This window comes from Salvelinus namaycush, chromosome 32 (genome assembly GCF_016432855.1).
Source record: "Salvelinus namaycush isolate Seneca chromosome 32, SaNama_1.0, whole genome shotgun sequence".
In the NCBI taxonomy this organism is placed as follows: domain Eukaryota; kingdom Metazoa; phylum Chordata; class Actinopteri; order Salmoniformes; family Salmonidae; genus Salvelinus; species Salvelinus namaycush.
In genome coordinates, this window is record NC_052338.1 from 4,907,139 (window position 1) to 4,919,680 (window position 12,542).

Here is a 12,542-nt window from a genome sequence, read left to right on the forward strand (position 1 = left end):
GTGAGGCATTGGAAAACCTCCCTGGTCTGTGGTTGAATCCGTGTTTGAAATGATCTGCTCGACTGAGGGACCTCACAGATAATGGTGTGTGACACAGGAGATGAGGTAGACATTCAACAACCATGTTAAACACTTATCGCACAGAGTGAGTCCATGCAACTTGTGACGTGCTAAGAAAATGTTTACCCCTGAACTTATTTAGGCTTGCCTTAAAAAGGGGTTGAATACTTATTGACTGAAGTCATCAGTTTTGCATTTTTTATTATTATTTTTATTTTTTTAATCACAAAATTGAATCACAAAAAAAATCTTTCCACTTGGACATGGGGTGTAGTGTTCAGGCCAGTGACAACAAAAAAAAAGCTCAATTTAATAGATTTTAAATCCAGGCTTTAACAACTAAATGTTGTGGGATGTGAATACTTTGTATACACAGGACTAGCTAAGCTCACCGTACTGAACTGAATACACTGACAGAAAAGATCACACACCCCAGTATACAGCAAGTCCCTCAGCTCCATCAATCATATACAGGTACGGACAGAGGACAGACATCTCTTCATTACCGACACACATTTTCCGAGGGTTTCTCACCGCAGTGCCATTCCTCATCTCCCGCTTGCTCCCTCCCATCCCACTCCTCTACCTCCTCTCCTCTAAATCTCCAGTGAAGTGTGCCTTATTGCTATTCAAACAGAATGATCAACCCTGCCAGAGGTAATGAGCTGACTGACACCTGCTACCAAGAGGCAAGCTTCTGCTGCGGTGTCTGCTTAATGTGTGTGTGTGTGTGTGTGTGCGTGTATGTGTGCTCCAGAGTGCAGGAGCGGTGTGTACACACCCGAGTGAATTCACACACTCAGGGTGGCAGAGAGAGTAGGTACACAGATGGGAGGATAATATGAAGATGTTGTTCCATTTCACACAGACAGCAGTTTAACCTCTACTAGGCCCAGGAGAAAGACTTTCTCTCCCTCTCCTGTCATCGGGAGGATCTCAACTGCATTTCCTTGATTCCCCTTCTCTCCTCGCCTCTTTCCCGAAACCCATTGGATGAAAAGGTCAGAGGTCCCTCCACTCTGGCCTTCTCATCCAATTGGTTTTGAGAAAGAGGTGGAGAGAAAAGAGGATGTGTGGGATCAAGGAAATGCAGTCGAGATCCTCCCATTGCCTTTGTCCAATTTTCTCCTAATCACATTTATGAAGCCCTTTTCTCGTCATCGGTTGTCACAAAGTGCTTTTCAACTCTCCTCTATTCCCTTTCTCCTTCCCATTATATTTATTTAACCAGGCAAGTCAGTTAAGAACAAAACGGCCTAGGAACGGTGGGTTAACTGCCTTGTTCAAGGGCAGAACGACAGATTTTTACCTTGTCAGCTCGGGGATTCGATCCAGCAACCTTTCGTTCACCGGCCCAACGCTCTAACCACTAGGCTACCTGCCGCTACTACTGCAGAACTTGCGAGGGAGTGTGAGCGGTCTAAAGGCAAGTCCTTCGGGTTAGGAGGTTAAAAGAGTGGAGAGGCAGAAAATCATTTCTCATTTAGCACGGTCCAGATGGGGTGAAGGGACCCAGTCATTCTCTCTATCCCTCACCCCATTCATAATGCCATGAGAGTGGAAACACCCAGTATGCAGTGGGATGATGGCCATTTACTGACACTACCAGAAGTGTGTGTGTGTGCTCACATCACATATAGGCTCACCTAAAGATGCAGAGGGCAACAGCCAGGGCACGTCTACTGCTAGGATTCAAAGCACATGCACACACACAAACACTCGTTCACTCTCGCCAACACACACACACAAGCCAACAACTAATTAGCCAGCGCACCGCACTAGTCAGTGCTGAAACTCCCATTTATAACATAGTTATTAGCACATAACATGCGTTCCCCCCCCCCCCCCCCCCCTCGGTGGCCAGGAGCGGAGTAGCGGACGACAGCTGCACCCCCAAGCATTGGCATTCCATCACCTGCCGATGAAGACAGACGGGGCGCGCACATATTTCTGCACCAGCTGTCTCCCTGTACAGTGCTGCCTCCCTCCCGCCCCTCCCTGCCTTAATGCCATAAAATATCAATGAGACAAACTCTGACCTAAATAGCTGTAGCGTCTCCCTCCCTCCCGAGCACATCTGGTTTTTGGGTTAAAGATAAGATGTGCCCTTGGCATCAGGATATCAGAGGCTGCTCAGAGAAAGAATTTGTAAGCAAAGCCTCAGAATAAAGATGTACTGCACCATATAAACAGTATATCACAAAAGTGAGTACACCCCTCACATTTTTGTAAATATTTGAGTATATCTTTTCATGTGACAACACTGAATAAATGACACTTTGCTACAATGTAAAGTAGTGAGTGTACAGCTTGTATAACAGTGTAAATTTGCTGTCCCCTCAAAATAACTCAACACACAGCCATTAATGTCTAAACCGCTGGCAACAAAAGTGACATTTTCACTTAGGGGTGTACTCACTTTTGTTGGTTTTAGCTTACAGATGCTTACAGATGTTGGTCAGTAAATTAACACAGCAAATGTTTGGTTTAAGTTCATGTCTATGCATTTCAATTGATTGAATGGAGTGCTGGATCTCTAAAAAGGTCCACGTACGTAGCTAAAGTGAAGGATTCAATTGAATTTCTAGCCGGAGAAAAATTCCAACACGGTTATTGAAGTGAACGATTCAATTGAAGCCTTAGTGCGGCGGAAACTCCATCTGTAGCTCATTTATGAGCTGAAATGGCACGCTCGCCAGGGTGAAAACTGTGGTTGAAGCCTTGGCTGGAGTAACGGTTGCATTTCCATTGTCGTTTTCGTTGCACTTGCATTCAGTCGCATCTAAGAATCACATTATTTATTATCGTGAATAGTACGGGACGTCAAACACGGGCGAACCAAGGACACAGGCGATTCCTCATGTGAGATTATCGCTAGTGTTTACAGAGCAATTGGTTCTTAGAGATTAACAGTAAGCAACTAACAAAATGGATGACTGCAGTGTAGCCGTCATGAGTACATGATGCATGGATTGCTAAGGCATAAGAATGTGAAAGTGTGCATTCTATTTCAGATGCACTGTATGTAGTTCTGTACCTGTCTATTAATGCTATGTACGATTTAATTTGATGTAGTTCTGTCCTTCAGCTGTAATTGTCTAATGTTGTTACTGAGTGGCTACGGATAAAGAGTTTTGTATCCGAATTTGGCTGCATGTAACTAAGGAGCTAAGAAGAACATGAAAATCGCCAGACTGCCTGTTTGTATCCGTAGGCACTCAGTAACATTATTAGACACTGGACCCCCCCGTGCTCTACCAACTGAGCTACACGGGACTAGTATCTGTGTTTTGCTACGTTCCACCTCTGGCCAGCCCAACATTCTAAGCAGCTGAGCGTGTATCGCCTGGTGCCATGGTTATGCCATATATGCTGATATCGTGGCGACACTCTCGTGTAGCTCAGTTGGTAGAGCATTGCACTTGCGACGCCAGGGTTGTGGGTTCGATTACCACGGGGGTCCAGTACGAAGATAGTATGAAACTACAAATTTACATTAGTGAAAGGGCTATTTCAAATAAAAATGTATTCACGTGTCGAATTTCACAGAAATGCTTACCTACAAGCCCCTAACCAACAATGCCGTTTAAAAAATACGAATAAGAAATAAAAGGAACAAGTAATTAAAGAGCAGCAGTAAAATAACAATAGCGAGACTATATACAGGGGGTACCAGCACAGAGTCAATGTGCAGGGCACCGGTTTGTCGAGGTAATCTGTCCATGTAGGTAGAGTTATTAAAGTGACTATGCATAGTAGCAGCGGTGTAAAAGAGGGTGTGGGGGGCAATGCAAATAGACTGGGTAGCCATTTGATTAGATGTTCAGGACTCTTATGGCTTCAGGGTAGAAGCTGTTTAGAAGCTTCTTGGACATAGACTTGGCGCTCCGGTACCACTTGCCGTGCGGTAGCAGAGAGAACAGTCTATGACTAGGGTGGCTGGAGTTTGACAATTGTTTGGGCCTTCCTCTGACACAGCCTAGTACAGAGGTCCTGGATGGCAGGAAGCTTGGCCCCAGTGACTACCCTCTGTAGCGCCTTACGGTCAGATACTGAGCAGTTGCCATACCAGGCGGTGATGCAACCGGTCAGAATGCTCTCGATGGTGCATTCTGGTCAAAAGTATTGTTAATTAATATCATCAACCCTTGAGTTTCTTTGCCCATGGGAGAAGTATATTTCAACCCCCCAGTCCTTTAGCCACACAAGTTAATCTACAATTGTTGAATGAGTTTCCTGTAAACAATAGATCATATTCCTTCTCTTTTAGCCAGGTAAATACTTAAAGTATTTTCTTATCTGCTAGACGATTACAATTATAACTGGCTATACTTATTTCACAATTTACAATAAATGAGATACAAGTTTCAATTATATTGACAGTACATAATATATGTTCGTAAACTTACCATTAAAAAAGTACCATAACGATTGAGTGTCGATATAGCAGTACCATGGTATTTGCACTGGTACTGAGTAAACCTCAAATTGTTCTCTACTATTCCACCCGTTAAAACCTCCCCCCATCCCAAGTTGGAATGTCGTCCCAGTGACTGGCTTTTAGAAAGAGTTTTCCGGAGGGGCGGGCGGGGGCAGGGTGCAGGCGCAAACTCCTCATCTTTAGCCACGGCCTTAACGTTATGTGTAAACCCATGTTTTATGTAGAACCCAGGAAGAGTAGCTGCAGCTGGAGCCAATGGTGATCCTAATAAAACACTAGACACAGAGATCCAGCTAGATAGACAGATCTGCAGCGGGCAGCCAGACAGGCAGGCAACTGGCTCTGGTGCCTCTTAACTACAGAGAGGTTGGAATGCTACAGGTACAAGTTGGTTGTAGATACAGATCTAGGATCAGCTTGGGGGTCACCAGTTTTACATTAGTTAAATTCCCCTTACTGGTTGTTAATTTAACACAAAACTGATCAAGGATCAGCATCCAGAAGCAAGGACTGCCCAACACCGTTATAATAATGTCCTAAACAGTCATGACAGCTAGTGTCAGCTTATGACAACTGACTGATGGGTCCATCTCTGCAGATAATGCAGAGCATCTTGTGGGGTTCTACCCTCCATCTCTTCTATCATGTCTCCGTGAAAGCCAGAGAGGAGTGGCCCAGACCCGACTTATCCACTGCTTGTCCCTTCAGCCGGCTTGCTGGGGCACTTAGCCGGGGACCAGTGACCCTGCTGAGGGGTACAGTAGAGCTCGCTCTCCTTTCTCCATCCCATTTTCCTTTTCTCTGTAACAGCAGCAGAGCTTTGTCATCCTGCTGACCTTGAGCTGCTGAGGAGGAAACCCACTGCTGAGCGAACCCGAGGAGCCCACAGGCTGTGTGTGTGTGTGTGTGTGTGTGTGTGTAAGAGGGATAGATAAAGAGAAAGACCATGAGAGAGGGAGAAAAAAAGAGAAAGGGGCAGCATTTGAGTAGGCTATTGTAAGGGGCGTAGTGCCTTGAGTGAAAACACTGGTAAATAAAGCCAACATCGCACAATCCTGAGAAAATATGATTCAGATGAGGGGAACTGAAAATAAGCCCTAATTAAATAATTTGTGTGTGTGTGTGTTTCACAGGTCTGATGCAATTAGGTGACCCTCTCAACCAGACCCACCAAGAACAACTTTCAACAGTTGCCATGGCAACCACCGCTTCGTGCCTCCACTTAGTAGGGTGACTTAATTACATGCGTTCTGAACTTAATCCAGACGCACAAACATAAATAAATCACCACAGTTTTAAAAAAACCAGTGTTACCATTTTTTTTTTTTTAAAGAAACTCTTTCCGAAACAAAGATCCTTCCTTAGTCCTCCATTAGACAGGGAGGAGGGGGGGCTTGCCTGGGCAAGACGCCAGCGGTGCACTGCCGTCAGGCCCGATGCAGTATGGGTATCCGACAGACTCTAGCTGTCGGAAACCCTCCCTCCGGGCCCGCTCGTTCTAAGGTGATGAAAACACAAAACCGCAAACAACCTCGATGTTCTCCAAAAACACTGAGAAAAGGATCCAATTAAGGACTTTCATGAGGCTGTTGTCACATTAGCCTAAGAGATCTCTAGTCTCTCTCCCAGTGTGTGTGCGCGCTGCGTGTGTAATTACCGTGTGTGTGTGTGTATGTATGCGCTGCGTGTGTAATTACCGTGTGTATGCGCTGCGTGTGCGTGAATTGCCCGAAGGGGGGCTGGGATGTGTTTTAGTCAGTCTGAAGACACAAAGACGGTGAGGACTGAAGCTGTGTGGCTTAATCGTAACAATAAGAGGGGATGGAAGTAACACGGCAACATGGAGGATTATGGCCACTGTGATATAGTGCGTCAGGCCTGGGAGCTAGCTGTATGCTCCGGTCAGACCTGGAGGCCGTGGGTGTGTGTGTGCGTGTGCGAGCGAGCGAAAGAGAGAGCACGATAGTAAATTATTCAAGGCAAATGAGTGATCCAGTCAGAACGTGTGTGCATGTTTGAGAAAGCTAATTAGTATACAGGCTTATAGGTGTAGGAGTGATTAAGACTGAGCATATGGTGTGAGTGAGGCCGATGTGCTGCATGGTACAGTATGTGACTGATTAAGACAGGCAGTGTACTTGTGTGCTGTATATCAGGGACATATGTTGGTGTGTGTTTGCACAAGAACGATTATCGCTGTCCATATACGTGTGGCTGTAAATATGAGGGACGGAGGCAGTGCGGTGTGACTGACTAGTGTGTTTGAGTGTGCATGCGCACACATGTCCCCGTAACCCTCAACCCTTGTTAGTGCTGAGCACTGTTAGGGTTGCGAAAGTTCAACTGAGATAGGAACAGTAGCACACCTGAACTTGGTTAAAATAATTGTTTAATTCAAAAGGTAATAGATGGCAAATACAATTTCCGTATATACGGGTTCAATGTTTCATCACGCAGGATAAGACAGAGAACTGATTTGTTCCTGACAAAGATAGTATATTATACTCGTGACAGAGATTAGTTCCCGCTTCCGAGCCGGCCTGTCAGAGTAGAGACTGGGCGTGGTTTAGACTTACCCAGCCTATCGTTGATGTTGGCACACAAGCTGGTCCCAGCTTCTTTGCGCTTTCTGGTGTCCTTTCGCTGTTGCTGTGTAGATTACGCTCCTTCACCCCAGAGACTGGGGCCATCAAGGTAGGATGTAACCCCCTGAACCCCCAATATGAAAAATAAGAACATCCCCCCTCCCTTCATCTTTAAACTATTGGATTTCAGCCAGATCAGTTGCCACTTGTTCAAGGGAACGCTCTGGTGTGGAGTCTTTTGCGCAGTGGGTTCGGTGATACCAAGTATCCCCTTGTTCTCCGCTTACCCTTAACGAATGACTTGCCACCTCTTTGACTTGGTAAGGACCCTTCCACCTGGGCTCAGTCCACTTTCTGGAGTGCACCTTCACCCTCACCCAGCTTCCCACCTGCACTAGAGACAAATCAGATTCAGCCTGAACTGTGCGATGTAGTAGGGAGTTGTAGTTTCAAACAGGCCAATATTGTACATAGTTTAGGGCATAAAACGTGGTAATTAACTACAATGACCATAATCCATTGTGCATCTACTTTTTTCTTTATTTAACTAGGCAAGTCAGTTCAGAATAAATTATTATTTACAATGACGGCCTACCCCGGCCAAACCCTAACGACGCTGTACCAATTGTGCGCCGCACTATGGGACCACCAATCAGACGGTTGTGATAAAGCCTGGAATCGAACCAGGGTCTGTAGTGACACCTCTAGCACTGAGATGCAGTGCATTAGACCGCTGCGCCACTCGGGTCTGTTTCTTGTACGCCTGCTACAGAGAGAGAAGAATACGAGATGTTGTGATATAGAGAGCAGCTGTTGCTTCGTGAGGTATCTACCTGAAAATACATGATCTAAGTGATTGATCGTTGGTATTCAGCAGCCATAAAAGTATGCCATGTTTACTTTGAACTACAAAATAGGGATTTTGTCAGACAGCATAGGCAGCACTCTATAGAGATGACTTGGAATTAAATGATAAAAAGTAATCAAATAAAACAAATGTAATGTACATAACTTAAACATTTTATTAAAGCAACGTGAATAAATTATAGTTAAGTGATAAGCAGTCACTACCATCATGGGACTTTTGTTTTATTCTGTGTTACAGCATTCAACCCAAATAGTCGAAAACTGTGATAAAAAAATGAACAGAAACCGAACAGACCTCAAAAAGCACCAAGAGCTCAGCACTGCCCCCTGTACTCCCCTGGATGCCCTGCGGTGTGTGTCCGGTATTCTCTCCTCCTCGCTCCAGCACGCTCTCCTCCACAACTAATTCATTACCCTCATTAGGCCTCATTATCCAGCTTATGCTAGTTCCAATTAGCATCCTAGCATAACGTAACCCTGAGGTCCGCTTCCCCAAACAAACACACAGGCTGTGTGCAGAGTCCCATGACGGCCGTGAGGTCTGGCTACACACAGGGGAATCCGATTACGCTCACTTAGTCGACTCCAGTAAGTCTTACTATTTACTTACCAACTGACTTTCAGAGAGGTCTCCCTTTCTAAATAGGCAACAAAAAACTCCCCTATTATGCATGTAGGAAGACGCAAGACACTTTGTTCATCGAGTTATAGGGACTACACCTAAGAACCGACCATCAGTGTCAGTCACACCTAACTATAGTCAAATATATATATATTTTTTTAAGTCAGTTGTCTAAATGGCAATTAGCCCGTTTTGTTTTTACATTATAATTGTCTTTATTATGCAAACAAGTAATACAGTTTGGGTTATTGTCAGTACTCCAGGGAGAAAGTGGAACATTTCTTGAGCAATCTGCAAATGAGATGGCTAGCTAGTTAGCATTAGCGTGCTGTGACTTGAAGGCTGAGTAACTCCAAACAAGGACTCAAAACCAAAACAGTTACCTCAGGAATGTTTTGTCAAGGTCTTAGCTAGCTTAGCTATGCTACCATAAAAAGAAACATTGAATGTTTAAGCGTAGCTAGAGGTAGTGAAGTCAGTGACACAGCCCGTATGGCATGCTAACTTCTAGACAGCCAAATGCATCAGTTTCCCACGTATACCTCATACCCCCTCCTCCCAGCATTTCCTCCTAGCCTACCATTCCCCTGTCACATGTGTAAGCCTGAATATTTGACAAATACACCGATAACAAGGGTTCCTCCTGCCGAGATACTAATTCACTGTGACAGCTTTATCCAATGCAATTTTTTCAATTTGCTCTCTCCGTTTTTTCCCTAGCTGTTTCCCACAGCAAACAGATTGAGGCAATTTTTCAGTTACATTTAGTATCTGCCTAGTACTCAGTCCCCAATGACTATCGCTCCCTCCAGAGGATAAGGGGGACTTTTAGAGGGACTCTCAACTCCCCCCAACACACTTCAAATCAAAGTTTTATTGGTCACGTACACAGTTTAGCAGATGTTATAGTGGGTGCAGCAAAATGCTTAAAGTTACTAACGCCTAACAATGCACACATACGCAATAGTCACACAGCACCAAGACAGTTCACATGTAGTCTGACACACACACAAACCACTTTACAGTCACTGCGATTGGCTCCTTGTTCGGGGCCCTGAGTCACATCGGAGGTCCAGACCGTCTGCATACACACTGGAGACCAGCTGTGTCTCATACTGCAGTGCACTTCACTTCCAGATGGCCCTCACGGTGACGCAGTGTGTGTGTCATGCATGTGTGCGTGCCGTCCGTGAGAGAGACAGCCTTGGATTTAGACAGCACATGCATCGCCGCAGCCTCCTTTTAAACTCAAACATTTGTCAGAGCTGCTGGAATAGATAGCAGAGGCCATATTTAGCCTTTTATCTGCAGCACACTAACCATATAAATATGGAGGGAAACACACACACACCAACTCATGTGCAGAACATGGGTAGCTAGTAAAATCCCAGTGCATATGGCCCTGGTCCCATCTGCCTCTAGCGCCACTCCTCAAGAAAGGTGACTGGAAACCTAATTAAACTCAAATAACAATTCCCTTTAAAAAGGTTAAAACCACACACTCAGGGCCATATGCACCCCCAGTTGCAGCACAGCATGAGATAAAGTACAATAAAACACAGACTCCCAAATAGAAAGATAAATGGGTGAATGAATAAAGATAGCCTGGGTCGGAGTTTGGATGTGGTGGGTGGCTGAGATCGCTAAAGGTTTCGGGATACGATGCCCTAGCATAAACAGTCACAGTACATTTGAACAGTAGTATTTAGAGTCGCACTCTCTTCAACACACACCAAGACAAACAATTCCGCTCTCTCTCTTACACTCCAACCCTAGCAATCATGCTCGGCGTGAGTCCGACATATCCAAAAGGTGAAGCAGCAAACCTTCACATTGTATAACAGAGGAGAGCTGCACAGGGATAATGCCTGACAGAGTGAGGGTGAATGAGAGCAGAGTGCTGGCTGGCTGTGTGGTGTTTTGAAGGGCCCATTCACTTGCAGTGCCTCCAGGAATCAAAAGGGGTGGGTGTGTGTGTGTGTGTGCGAGTGTGTGCAGTTGAGAGGCTTACAAAGTACCAAGACACAGGAGCAACATGAATCATAGATCGAGAGGAGAAAAGACGTCAGTATGACAATGGTTCAATTAAAAATGACTCAAAATCTAATTCAATACAAAATGCTCCCACTGTTTTTATAAAGGACTTAATCCGGATGTGAAAATGTGCGCACGTAGCCCTTACTTTCGCATAGGTCTGAATGAATCATGCATTGGGGAGATTTGTGGGAAAATTAGAGTTATTCCCACAGACCTCAAGCTAGGACTTAGGATTCGACCCTAAGAGAAAGGAGTCATTGTTTCTGTGCATTGTTTCTCGTCTGTTGATCTGACTAATGCCACTAGAGAAGGTGGCCTTTGGCTACAACCAACACATCTTAGTCATGAGCCTGGCTAGCCGTCTGGTCTCATATGACCCATCTTAGGGGCTGAAGCCTGGGTGGAACCTAGGGTCGGGTCAGTGGGGTCAAAGAGCACTCTGGTCCCTAGCCCAAAAAACAAAAAGGCAGGGGGTGGTGGTAGTCTTTGAACGGTGTTGTTCGCTTTGTGGCTGTGTGTGTGTGTGTGTGTGTGACCCCCCCCCCCTTTAAGCCCGAGGTGAGAGCAGCCCCTGGTGTAGTGGCGCCGTCTGAGACGAGGAGAGCTGTATGGGGAACAGCTGTTCCTGAGCACTCGACGGCGAGGTCAGGGGGAGAAGCGGCCGTCCTGCAGCTGTGTTCTCAGGGCGGCTGGGACCCAGAGGAGAGGGGCTGTTCACAGACAGGGCCAGGAGAGGGTCACACGAGAGACAACAGAGAGATGGCAGATACAAGAAACCCACAGTCCCACACACAGACCAAAACAGAACCACCCAAACACAAAGTAGCTAAATCTACAGTGAATCTCCCTCACACAAGAGACTATAATGAAAGACCCAGCAGCACACAGGCCAACATTGCAGTAAAACAACCTTGCCAAAACTAGGCTCACAGGCAGGAACTACAGTGAAAGTCCAGAAAGTAAGTCTCCAAAGAAAGACCTTTCATGCAGAAACCTCAGAAAAATAGAGATTATTTGACGAGAAACACCTTCCGCACAGAAACCACAAAGAAATAGCTCATCCAAAGATAGAAGCCCTTTGACTTCTTTACAGGAGTCTAGACTAAAGAAGCGGAAGAACTGTATGTCCGACCGTGTGTCAGACAAACCTACTCAGAACAAGAAATCACCGAACTTCGTCACGCTTCACTTTGTACCCAAGTTATAATTAAGAGGGCGCATTTCAGACTGAACCGACTGTAGATTGAATCATCAAATCCCAATAAGGATCGGATAGAGAAGGAATGTGTTTAACATTGAATGAGAAAGGGAGCTTGAATGCTAGCCTCGACTTCCAGCGATGAACCCGCTAAGGCTGAAGAGAGAAGACGGGGGCGGGGAATCATAAGTCAATAATACAGACGGCTAAGTAGTCTCCTAGCAACCTGTTTCTGATGGACCACAGAGGCTTACTTTGTCTCACTTGCAGATAGACGGGAGTGTGAGACAGACGGCCCCCATCCCAAATCGATCCCGACTCCTAGCCCTTATAATCTAAGAGGATTGGAAAGGAAGGCCTAAGCAATACGGTAATAACTCTACTTTGCTCTCTGATCTGCTATAGGTGGAATTCGAGCATACATTGCATCCCTCTCAGATCTTCAGAAATGCATAGGGGGTAAGGGCTAGGGGGTCAAATCGGTATTAAGCAAGAGATGGAGGACAATTGATGTTTGACATATGCACTAAATATGTAATAGACCATCAAATATAGTAGAAAAGCATTAAACTAATAGGCCAGAGGTCATGACACCGTAATAGATTGGGATCTATTGGTTGCATGAATCTACACTCCTGAGGTTGGGTTCCGATCGCAGTTGGCTGGAGCATGTTGCCAACACCACCAGAGTTGTGGCTTTGATTCCTGCATGGGTCGCAACTACTGAATGTG